This window comes from Cygnus atratus, chromosome 8 (genome assembly GCF_013377495.2).
Source record: "Cygnus atratus isolate AKBS03 ecotype Queensland, Australia chromosome 8, CAtr_DNAZoo_HiC_assembly, whole genome shotgun sequence".
Lineage (NCBI taxonomy): Eukaryota > Metazoa > Chordata > Aves > Anseriformes > Anatidae > Cygnus > Cygnus atratus.
Genome location: NC_066369.1, coordinates 27,229,560 through 27,242,462, shown reverse-complemented (window position 1 = coordinate 27,242,462; position 12,903 = coordinate 27,229,560). Strand labels below are relative to the sequence as shown.

At 40.6% G+C, this 12,903-nt stretch overlaps 1 protein-coding gene across 2 annotated transcripts in view; it reads left to right on the top strand.

Annotated features, from left to right (window-relative positions):
• Positions 1–12,903, top strand: part of GLIS1 (GLIS family zinc finger 1) — a 191,323-nt gene that overhangs the window by 93,178 nt on the left and 85,242 nt on the right. The window lies entirely within an intron of this gene.

The window sequence follows — 12,903 nt, the reverse complement described above, 5'->3', positions numbered from 1 at the left end:
CTGTAGTTCTTGGAAAAGGGATTCAGTTTCCTCATATGAGAGCTTAACTTTTAATACAGTGCTTTATTTTTTTAATATTCATTAAAGCATTAATAAAGTGATGATCAAAGCACACAGCAGTCACTTAACGTAAAACAAGTCTCTGAGCCTCGGGTGACATTTTTAATCAAGAAACATAAAACACATCTAATGAAATTCTTTTCATTCCTTCAGCTGAACAGTAACCCATAGAGTTACGAGTGCAAAAGTTTCGAATGGCAGTTTAGAAAAGAAAAAGAAACTTGTTAAGGATTTTAAACAGTTAAAAGAATAAAAGGAATATCTTCAATTAAATTTTCAAAGGTTTTTAGGGGCTTTTTTAATTTGCAAAACAGAGCTTTAAAAATAAGTAAAAACCATTGTTCTCTTCTGATCAAGAAGATGTAAACAACATCAGTGTTCCAAAAAGAGGATCTTGGGAATAGCACCATCTCTGCATCTGCCCACCATGATGACAATATGGCTAAACTAAAATAAAAGTTAATGACTTCCATTAAGCTTTCCACATGTTTGCAACAACAATGATATAAGACCCTGACTGAAACAGATGAAGCAAAACAAGTTTGACATAAGCTTCCAAATTGGGCCATGAAATTTGTAAAGTCTTATTTGTAACACCCACATGCGCACGCGTGTGCGTGCATGCACATGCACATACGCGCACACACAAATGACTCCAAACAAAAGGGATGATTATAGCAGCAGGTTGTTGTTCTTGATAGGCAGAATTTTTGACTGTATGTCTATTTATTGTTATGATCAGAGCATGATATAATGGAAAATGTTCGTAAGGAAGTTAGATCAAGACAAACTTTTCCATGGCAAGCTGTAGCTTTCTATGGAGGAAAAGGAAAGCATGTTTTTATAAAAAGCTTCCTTTTCTTCATTTGTTTGAGGAAAAGCTTGCTGGCTTGCAATGGGTATGGCAGGGAGAAGGAAGAAAAAAGTTATTCAGTGTTTTACGGAGAAAAATATTCTCTAGATAGTCACCTGATGATATTCTTACTTCCATTACATAAATGAGCAATGTTACCTTAATATCCGCACTGTTCAGTGGGTATTCCCTGAAATAATACTGGAAACAATGAAGATTTTTAGACAACGCCATCATGTCCAAGATCAAATGGAAAGTTTCTAAGACTTACCTGTTTCTTTCATTTTGAGTGAAAGAACTGATTTGCTCATTTCCAGAAGTAGCTAAACCCTATTTAGTAAAAGTATAAAGGAATTTGAAGTTCCTATAAATATCTTTTTTTTGGTCATAAATCATCCAAGGATAATGCAGCTTAGTTGCTTCTTTCTGAACAAAAGTCTAAGTAAACAGTGAAAGTATGCCTATTTTATTTTAGCCTTCCTTTTATTCGACTGTTTTAACAGTCTCTGTAATGAGACTGGTCTTTTCCCTACTTATATCTCACAGTTTTTAAAGGAAATATTTAAACATGAAACCCTGATTAGCTTTACTATAATGCTGAAAGAATGAGTAGACTCCATGTGTGCGGGAACTTTTGCCTTTTTCTGCAAAATGCGTATTTGACAGGTATTGTATAGCAGATATCTAATGTTACATTCCCATTCCTACAGGAAACTAGATAAACCAGAGACATTAAATCATGTAACATCTTAGCAAATGCTAAAGATTTTGCCTTTCAATTAGGTACATCTGCATTAAAGAAGTGGCTTTTGATAGTGTCTCAATGCTTAACATTGTGAATAGGTTGAAAAAAATTTTGCATCTGCTATTGCAGATTGCTTTCATGGCACATGTATGCAGCCTTGGCATGTAAGTACATAAAGATGTTTTATTTATGCAGATAGTGTATTGTTGTTCCCATAGCCAGGATTGCCCCAATCAGAATTTGGTGCTTCACACTGCAGAACTTGCAGTTAACTCTTCTATTCCCAGACCAACACCCTTCTGCTATCAGCAGATGTATCCGTGTATTAAGTGTCACAATCTGGAATCCTCTACTGGAGTATAACTGGATCCAAGTGAGCACATGAAAAATAAGTTGTCTTTGCAAATTTAGTTTCCTACCCTGGAAAGACCTTGATCTAGCAGGGACAGGATCCAAAGCTGCAACACAGCTCCTTAAAGTTATTAATATCAAGTGGGGATTATTTGCCCAGTGAATTCCATTCCACTTTAAACAAGGGTTGCTGTGCAGTGTTTCTTTGTGCAGTGATGTCATGTCATTTTAAATGATGGCTTTTCTTTTGATGTGATAATAATTGTGCTGTTATTCCTGCAAATTAAGAAGGCAATTCATTCTGTGTCTATAGAGGTCTGAGATTTTGTTTTATTTTTGCTGTAGCCCTGTTAAAGTAACTTTACATCTCTTGGTATTTGTAGTGGAGATTTTCTTTCGCTGTTCACAATTACCCATTGTACTTTCTTTTTAAGCCCTCGATTTTGTTCCCATCTGTAAGATTACTGGCCGACTAGGTATTGAGCTGTTCAGGAGAAGCTAACAGCAAGCAGCACCCCACCATCATACATAAAAGTACTTTTCCATGTAAAATTATTAATTTCTTATGACAAGCTTTGCTACTATGTACTGTAATAGACAAAGGAATTTTGGAATTCAAGCTACTTGAGAACAGGAAATACATGAGACATTTTGATTGAAAAGTAAATGGTTCACTAAAACAGCAGTTAATCCTTTTATTATCTTTCCAACAGCAGTTTCCACAATACTTTCATGAGGTAAGCTTCCTTCAGTCCAACTGTAACACTCTCATCGTTACAGCTGGTTTAAATTTAGGTAGCCTGCTTCTTTCTTTACTACAGAGAGTCGACAGGCAAAACAGTATCTGGTGTAGAGAAATGCTGATGTTTCGGGTCCATATTCCGCTTGCTGTGTTTCATTGCCAAAACCCATACTATGAGTATACTGTTTTCATATTCTGTTAAATACTCTAATTTAGTGGTGCCTTCTTGTCATTGTGTCCCTCAGTTTGGTTTTTCCTTGGGCTCTGCAAGTAGTCTAGAGGAAACTACCTAATCTCTTTGCAATATCCTGTTATGTTTCATACTTAACTCATGTTATTTTAGTTTTATTAAATTTGGGGTTCATCTGCATTATAATCAAAAATATATCCAACAAAAATAATGATGCAATGCATTTAAGACTTTAACTTCTGAAGATTAATTTCATGCTTTTTTAGATTTGATGTCCCAGACAATTGGAATTTTGATTGTCTGAGACAGCAAAAATTAGCAAGCTTAAATGGTTTTTATTTAAAAAAATTTCTCATAGCTGCATCTTTTGCTGCTTTTAGTTCTTCCAATACTTTGGTGGGTAGAACCCTGCTGATCTCTAAATATTGCATCTTTGGTTTAAGCCTCTGCTTACAAATGTAAATACAGAGCTGCTCATTTAGTTGTCTAGCATTGTTTGATTTGGAAAAATCCATGCTTGGCTTATCAGTTTATCCTCTTGTGCTTTCTGTGGCTTCATAAAGAGTAGAAAATGAAGTTAGCATCGCTGCATGCATCTGTGTTCAGGGAAATTATGTTGCAGGCTTTCACAGACATGAGCAAAGGTATTATATTTTCCTTTTTGTAATTTCTACATATGCAAACTGTGTTTATCGATGTTGGGTTTCCTAACGTTTGTGATATCCATGAAAAGAGCTGGGCGGTGATAACAGCCATTGTTAATGTTTCTAGTTCATGTATTTCAAAGAAACAAATGCCTCCTGTGTATGTTGTAGCCCTGTCTGTGGCATCGTGTTTCTGCCTGGGTAAGACTTGGAAGCAGAATCTTTTGTCCTTGCGTACGTGCAGTGTGTTCAGTTTGGGAACAGTCATAATGCAAGGATTTGGGTTCTGCTGTTGTGCACCCTGAAACTCTGCACTTGTGCTGTTTGTAGTCAGTTCTTTTGGATCCTTAAAGGTGAGGCTCTATAGGTCCTGTATTGAGACATAGAGCAGATAAGGAACTTGCCTAAAGGCATCCTGAGGCAATTCCAGCATTCCAGCTCAGCTCTGTGTTCAGATCACTGCATCACACAAACTAAGCACTGGCAATTTGACCTCTGAAACATATTTTTGTACGGATTGCATAAAAGATAGCGATCCTGCTGCACTTCTTGTTATTTTTATTGTTCTTCTATGACGCAGGTGGTTCCATGTGGCATAAACCTGTGACAACTTTCAGCTGAGCGCCAGAAGGCCCCACGCAAGGCCTTTGTAACACATCCTGGGCAGCAACCCGGTTATGGCGCTTAAGGGCGAGAGGGGCCTATGGGGCAGATCAGTGTGATTGCCACTGCTGCTAAGGAAACCCATGCGGAATCTCTGCTGTCAGTAGATAGCAAGGATTATGCTGCCTACGGTCAGTGGGGAGCGTGTGCCCAGCAGTGCACGTTGAGTAATGAGATCTCTGTGGGCTACATCTGCCAGTGAGTCTGAGCGGGTCCTGCGAGTGCAGGGAAACAGGCCTGCGTGCCCGGGCTGACGGGAGTTACTTCACCTGAACAGTGAGCCGGACCCGAGGGAATGCTGTGGAGGTCTGCAAAGTGTTTTCAGCTTTTGGTGTGGAGGGTGTCATGCACTGATGCCAAAGGAGTGCTTTAAAAAAACAGTAGCCACACTTTCTTTCCTTTGAAGTCAATGGTAGGAAACATCAATTCTATCATGGCTGCCTCATTACAGATCTCTCTTTTTATGAGGTCCCTTTGGTGGCATTTCCCAACACTCAAGGAATTGCCCCATTAAAACCACTCTGTGATTAGAGGAGAAGTAGACAGCAATTCAGTGGTTTGGTGAAAACACAATGTTTATCTGTTTACGAAACCCACTACAGACTGCCTGACAGCAGTGCAGATGGGTTTAGGCATGCACCAGCACTGCGGGGCAGGCAAACGGCTTTGGACTCGTCACTGTGTCAGTTCCCCACCAGCATCTGGTGAATTTGAACTCTTGGTGTCCACGGGAGAGCTCCAGACTGACTGATCTTGCAGCGCAAGCTCTGAGAGTTTCCTCTGTGTCTGGGGTTGTCCCTTGGTTCGCTGCAGCAGAACAGGAATGCAAACCTGTGGTTCTTGGTGGAGCTAGGAGCCACGGTGCAATAGTACAGCACGTTGCGGTGTCTGCGGGGGCTCAACACCTGCCTGCTGGAGTTGGGCCGCAGAAGGAGTAGCTCCAGTGATTCCCTGAAGGACCGTCAGCTTCCCAACATGGGGCATCCCTCCCCTGGGACTGCCGACCTTCAGGACGTGCTGTGAGGTGCGGCTGCTTTCTCCGGTTGAGAGCATTGGAGGGGCTAGATGGATTTCCATCCGACCAGGGCGGCTCGTTTTCTCTTCTTTCACAGCAGTTTGATATGGGTTAGGTCTCACTGCATATTCTTGGGCCCTTTGTTTGCATAAATCTAAATAAATACAAAGGAAGTAAGTTGTGACTATGGCTGCCAGCACCCAGAAGGGTATTCAAGCTCAGTTGCGTGCCTTAAAAATTTTACACAGTACACTGAAGAGAGAGCAGATAAATGTAGTATGGTAGGCTTTACATGGAAGCATTAGGCTTCAAATACATACTGTTTTTATCCACAAGAGCATTTAATTCCATAAAGTTTTATTTAATTTGACTTGATAAATTATTCAGTAATGAATAATTACTGGGGACCTGGTTAAAACATAATCCTACTTTTTGACTGCAGTTTTCCTGGCATGTTTATGCAGAGCTAGTCACTGTGTGTAGATACTGCTGTTCATTCTTTTAAGAATCAAAGTGGGATAATAACAATAATATCACCACAACATAGTGGGTACTCGCTCTGTGAACCTCACTGCCATACCATATAATGTAATTAATTACCACTATTGTGATTTCTCACAGTGCTGGATCCTTTCAGCTAATAAAACTCAGTATCTACTCAAGCTATCGGGACAAGACAAAGCAGATAGTGGTTTAGGGAACAGCTAGACTTGTGGCACAAGGATGGATATTTCTTTCCATGTTCCCCACTAGAAATGTTACTAGATGTTCCAGGCCATTTTTTTCCAACCAGTAGTAGTATCATTGCAAAACAGAGTTTTGAGAAGAAAATCATTAGTGAATCTGGATCACATTCAGTTTGGAAAACAGAATGATTGGGGGACAGTGAACAGGGCTGGAGGATTTTGTTACTATTGGCATTTTCTGAACAGTGTACTAATTTAGAAATAATGATTTTTTTTTTCTGTATTTTAACCCATCTTTTTTGACTTTTCAGAATGAAAAGTATTAAACAAAGAGGCTTTTCAAGGTTGTGTGAAAGCTCTCCCCATTTGATTTATTTAGAGTTTTTATTTTGTTAGAGCAGTCCCCAAACAATTGTATCTCAGCTCATTCTGGACTGATTTCTCTTCCCTTCATTCTTCAGTGTTTTGATTTGGCTACTGAAAAAAATATATCTTTAACATAATCCTAGCTGTGACATTATTTGAATAGAGGTAAAATGAACCACTTTCCTCCAAAGCAGCAGATATTTGTCAGAATCCTAAACGCTCTGAGCTTTTGACAAACACCTGACAGCGATCTGATAGCGATCATCTTAAAGGAAGGAAACATTTTTGTGTTGAAATGCTTCTACACAGTGACTGTGCAGCTTGGCACCATTGTGGCACAGAGAAGTAATTTGATCAGAACTCCTCCACACTGAACTAAGTCATTTGTGTTCTTTGTCAAATATATAGGCTAAAGTATGCCCAGCTTAGAAACTTACAATTTATTAGTTGTGACCTATGATGTCTGGCTGCCAGACAAAATTCTAGGCATTGCTCCCAGGTCTTTTTGGAAGATTTTTCCTAGACTTCTTTCCCTTCCCTTTGCCCAGTTTGCTCACAAAACTTACATCTCGATACCATGTTTTTATCCTTATCCCATTGCCCCACAAAACTCCATTAGTGATTTCTTCTCATTTTAAGACACAGAATATTTCCAGCTCTACTGTGGCCTGGCTCTGGATGATAGTCCATATGTAGATTTATTCAAGCTCCAGTCTCAGCACAGACCTATAAACCTCTCATGGGGCATCACCTTTTGAAGATACCTTGCAAGCAGCCTCTTAACTGCCAATTCATTCCAGCTGCACCACAAGATCACTTTCTTTGCCATGCAGATCAATGAATTGTATCAAATAAGCACATCTGAGGATGCAAAAAGGGAAAGGCTTTCCAGCCTCTAAGTGCTGGGTTTGCAATAACTCTTCAGAATTTCTGGAGCTCACCATTTCCAATGTAGCAACAGTATGACAAGACTTCCTTCTCACTATGCATCCTGTCTGGGACTGAATCGTCCATCAGTTTCACTATATGAATCTGCACGGTAGGAAAGAACGAGTGGTACACCCTCGGCTGGTCAGATGCATTCCCCATCTAGTCATAATTTTTGCAGAGCAGTAAACATACTTGTGAACTACCTGCTTCCCGTGGGAACGTCTTAACATACCCCAAGAGTACCTCAAAGATGGGTTCAGCATCATTTTGGCAGGGTGAGTTGTCTCCACAGGGTCTGGGAAAGTAGGTTGCATTGACTGATACATGGGCAGTCTGCAGTTATCTAATATCTGGGAGCAGTGACAGAGGATTTTTTTCCCCCTAAAATTTCATTTTTAAAAGATTTTGCATCTGAACATTATTAATCTTTCCACTTAGAAAGTGGAAAGCTTGAAAGTTCTAAAATTTTAAACAGTCTTTGTGACTGTGTACTTGAGGTTAAGTGTTTGGCTTTATTTTATTTCTGTGTATGTGTTCTGTGGGGATTATTAAAAACGGCCTGGAATTGTTCTGAACTCTCAGTGATTTAGCCTTCCTGAACAGCGATTAACCTCAAGAAAGAAAATAGCTTGAATCACCTGGCAGAGGGTTTGGTCAAATTAAAAAGCAGTAAAATTAAATACTGTTTAAAAACTGTGCCAACGATATACTCATTAATGTTTCTTATTAGGCCAATACATTTTAATACTCCATATTAGTGAAACATATGTCATTTAATAAAAATGTTAATCTGCGTTTGCAGGCAGCACAAAGGCTGTATACTGCAGTCTCAGGGGAGAAAGAGGAATTTAGTGCACATTAAAAATTTTATGCAGTCATTTATGCAGTTGGATCTCAGTTCTAAATATGATGCATTTGTTTGTTACTTCAGGGCAAACCAGCAACACTTAGCTTTTAACAATCGGATGGGAAATAAAAAAAGCATCATTCCACAACACGGGGCAGCTATATTGGTGTAGGCTTCACAATGGGCCAGATTCTGAAACCTTCTCACTTGCTTAACAAGTTGTCCAGTGGGCCTAGTAATAAATAATTGTTATTTAAATTCAGTATGTCAAAACTTGACCTTCTGGCATCTGACAGTCCACATTGTGGATTTTCAAGATTTTCAGAAGTGCACCCTGCATTTGGGTAGCTGTATTGTGGAGGTCCCCAGCTTGAACAGGGCACCTCTGAAGTTGAGGTCTTCTTTCTTTCTCTCAAAGCAGACAGCATATAATGAAGGTACTGAAATTTCGTAAGCACTTCTGGAAACGTTGACGTTAGATCTCCATTTCCACACAAGCACAACGAGGTTAGTCTCCCTGGAGCACAGTGAGTGTGAATAATCACAGAGAGGTAGCGAGGCCAAGAACGTAACACATCCATAATGCTATTTTGCATCTCTAGCGGTTCTTTCTGCTGTGAACCTCAAAGCTCTTACAGGCTTCTGCCAGTGTACAGCATTTCCTGTGGCAAAAAGTGTTGCACCCAAATTACAGATTCAGTTAAATTCAGGCAAATTACTCCGCTACCTTCTGTCCCTGTTTACATTGGTGTAATGGTAAAGAAACCCTGAATTTACGTCAGGGTGTGTGAGCCTAGAACGGCTCAGCTACAAAGTGCCAATAGTCACACATTGAGTCCCTGGCAGAAAAGGCGGGAAAAAGAACTGTTTCTTCCCAAAGTGTTTTCTCTTCCACCTATTTCTTAAAGTTGCTGTGAGACTGTGCACCTCTGTTGACCAAAAAATCCCTTCCGCTTCAGAGCATTACTCACATGAGTAAGGGTTTGCTAAACTGCAATTTTTTTCAGCTGTACAGTGGCTTTCAAAGAAATTGTTGCTATTACAAAGTGTTCAGAGCCCCATGTGCTATCTCCAGGACACATGTATTTTCTGTGTTCTGTAAGTCAAATTTTTGCACTTATATCACAGACATCTGTTGTTGCCCGAGTTTTCTGTTCACATCCCTGGGCTACCTGTGGAATCAGGAATATGAGTTTTATTCCAAAGCCTGCTTTTGTTGTCTATAACAGTGTTTTCCCTCAATCGCCTTCTTTTATTGTTGCGTACAGATAACATATGTGTGAAGAGATCCTCACTCAGGTACGGTGTAACTGCAGCGTTAAATAATTGATCTTGATCTTTCTTTTGAAACAGCATCCAAGGCATTTAAAAGTGGGAAATGGAAAAAGCATGTTCTCATAATCCAGCTCAGTAAAGTTTGCACAACTGCTCTTTGTTTCATCATCCCTACAATAAATCTTTCATTTTTGCCAATTGAGAATGCCTACTAAATCTGCAAATGATTACTTCCCTGAATTGTGTTGGGATTCTTGCAATACATTCTTCTTACATGGGTAATGATAAAATAAGAGTCCATCAAAAATATTTTATTGCCTGGCAGAGAGCCTTTTATGAAATGGTTTTGATTCAGGGAGATTCTTCCAAGTGTTTTAGAGCCTTTGCTTACAACTTGCCTTTAACCCTTGCGTGGAGGGCTGCCAGGCCCCGGGAATGGCAGCACTAAGGTCGGTCCGGCAGCGACAGGCAGGCCTGGGTATCAGTTTAACCTGCAGCCCTTGGCCTCAGGCTGTGAGCACGCTGCTTCAACGTGTACTTGTACAGGGTATTGTGTTACTATTAGATTAGAGAGCTGATGAATGTCAGACAGGTGGGAACCTTGTAAAGCTAATCTGCTGTGTCCATGTTGATATGATTTCACTCCCTGTTTCAGTGAGAGAGCGAGGAAGATGGAGTACTAAAAAAACAGAGAAACACCAGGCAAAACTGGTAGGGCCTTCTGGGTCACTGAGCCCAGCCTCCGCGAGGCCAGGTATCATGTCACATTACAATAATCCCTTCAGTACACCCAGAGGCACAGAATACCTTTCTGTCCGGGCCTTTGAGAAAGATGCAGTGTCGACACTTGGAAGCCAGGGTCTTTCAAAGTGGTGTGAAACAAACCCAGCCTTGTTTTTGCTGATTTCAAAATGGTACAACTACATTTCTCTGCCTTTGTGCAGCAATGACCAGCTGCAGGAATGCTTTCCCTTATAAAGAGACACGGTCTCGGACCGGTTCCCTGTAGATCTCCAGCACGCTGTCTCCACAGAAAACAAGGCCCATGGGGGTGCCCCTGGAATGGCCCGAGCCTTGGTGCCTGAAAACACGTTCTGGGGTACTGCAGGGAGAGGGGGTCTGGCAAGAGACCTACCTTGTGGTACTTGCTTGGACTCACAGAAAAACAGCAGTAGACCTGACTCAGTATGGGGTGTTCTCAGCAAAACCACATCTAATGCTTGACACGGTGCCCACTTGCCTCCATGCAATAAATTCTCTACTCAGACGTGACATGGGGAGAGCAGAAAAAAGCAGAATATGTGAAAATATGTAAAAGCATCACAGTTATTCCCAGACTTTTATCTTCCTGCACATCCTCAAACGTTATGACATCTTTAATTGCATGGTCGGGGTGATCTCAGAGGTCACTGTTTACAATGCTTTGGTCTAACTAAACATTTTTAGCTTTTGTTTTGTCTTCAGGAGTGAAAAGATGACAGCAAACACACAGAAACTTGGCATATGCATCAGCTGCACAGAGCACACCAGCTTAGTCAGTCTAAGTTTTTTTAGCCAGGTAGGTGCTAAAAAATAGCATGCTTTACACTAGTTTGGCAAACCTCTTCTTATGTATACCTTACTTGAGGGCTGAAATGATATGCCAAAACTATCTCTGATGATGACTGACCATTTTTCTTTGGATTTTGAAAGGAGATGAACAGAAAGACTTTCAGGTGTGAAGAGACTGTGCTGAATTTAGAGGGCGAGGAATCAGAGGTACACAGTGAACATGCCAGGAGAGGCCAGGTGAGGGATTCTGTATTGTCTGTCCTTATAGATGGATACTTAAAAGTAGCAAATTTAGACCTTTTTAAAGGAAAGACATTTTAGCACAGGGCAAAGTAGAAGGGATCAGAGTGGAAGGAACCTTTGTGAAGCGTGGGCATTCGAACTGTGGCTTGAGATATTCCTAACTTTACATTGATTGCTCTCATGCAATTTGTAGCTGGGCCACTGGAATGACAACACGTTTAAAACATGAATATTTGTCTCTGCATTACTTCATTTCTAGTGCTGTAAAAATACCATTCACATAATGGGGTAATGGCCTGCAAGTTCTCATGATTTCAACTGTTTTGGAGTTACAGGAGTACTGTTCCTTTATGGCAAGCATCCATCTCTCATTTTAACATCTTTGGCACTCGCCTAAAGGATGGGAAATTAAAAAATGATTAAGGGGACAGAGAGACAGTCTTTTAAGGAAAGATTAAAGGAATTAAACAAGGGCTGGGGAGCAGAGAACAAGGAAAGGGAGGGGTTGTTTAGAGGAGAGCAGAGAATGTAAGTAGGGGAGATCAGCCATAACTGAGCAAAGGAAAAATTAATGCTAATCTTTCAGTAAAAATTTCCTTAATTATGAGGTATATTTTAGACTGGAATAATTTCATAGTGGAAATAATGGATGCCCAATTATGTGAAGAATATAAGGTAGGCTGTCTGAATAAGTGAAAAACATATTGTAGAAAATCATCTTGAATGCAAACTTATTGCTGATTTCTGCCATTCTGTGAAAATTGATTTTGTCATTAGGCATAAGAGAAAGACTTGCAATAACAGGCACAGGAATACATTTTTAGCCTTCAGGTGTCTGCACTCTAAAGATATTATTTGTGTATTTTGTCCTCCTAATGTTGCTGTAAGGTAGCGAGGGACAGGCAGCATGCACAGAGGTGGTGCCCAGCAGCCCATATATTGTGCGTTCCCCTGTCCTTCCAGGCAAGACTGTCAGCCCATTTCACAAATGAATGCTTTCTTTGCACACCGGCAAGCATGGAATCAGGGATGACTGGTAGAGCAGTCATGTTGCCAAGAATGATACCTTCTGTTTTGCTTTGCTCTTACCAGGTTTGACCTTTATAGAACAAAATGTTTCTTCTCACCATGAATGAAAGCCTTGCTATTCATTCCAGTGAATGCGATTGTACCACTTAGGCCATTGTGCCAAGAATGACTGTGCCATGATATACGGATATTTTATTTCTGTTGGGAAATTGGGCAAGTAAGGGCTGTTGAGCACAGCACCTTCACCTGCAGATTCCTGCTTCAATTTCCTCAAAATTCAGGCAGTGAAATTCAAGTTTTGTTTCAAGCGTGATGCTTTGATGTGCATTGATCAGATCAGATCAGGCTGTGTTTTGTCTGGGAAACGATGCAGGGCACAACTGCATTGTGGAGGTGAGAGATGCACAGGTATGGGCTCACAATCAGATGACATTAAGCCAAACCTGAGGAGAGAGAAGGAGGCCAGCTCTTCCCTAAGACATCTCTTCTGAATCTGTACCTGGGCCTATGTTTGCCAGTTCTTTGGCAACTCTAAGCAGGATAAACATAGCAGAAAAGCAAGACAGTGAAAAGCATGATAATGCCGCCTCCCTCTTTTACATCTGGCGTGGACTGAGATTTCTTGCAAAAGTTTTTGGTGGCTGATGAGGAAGTGCAGAGCACATCAGCTCCCTGGTCTTAGCGTTTGTCCCAGCTGTTATGAATGAGTCGTT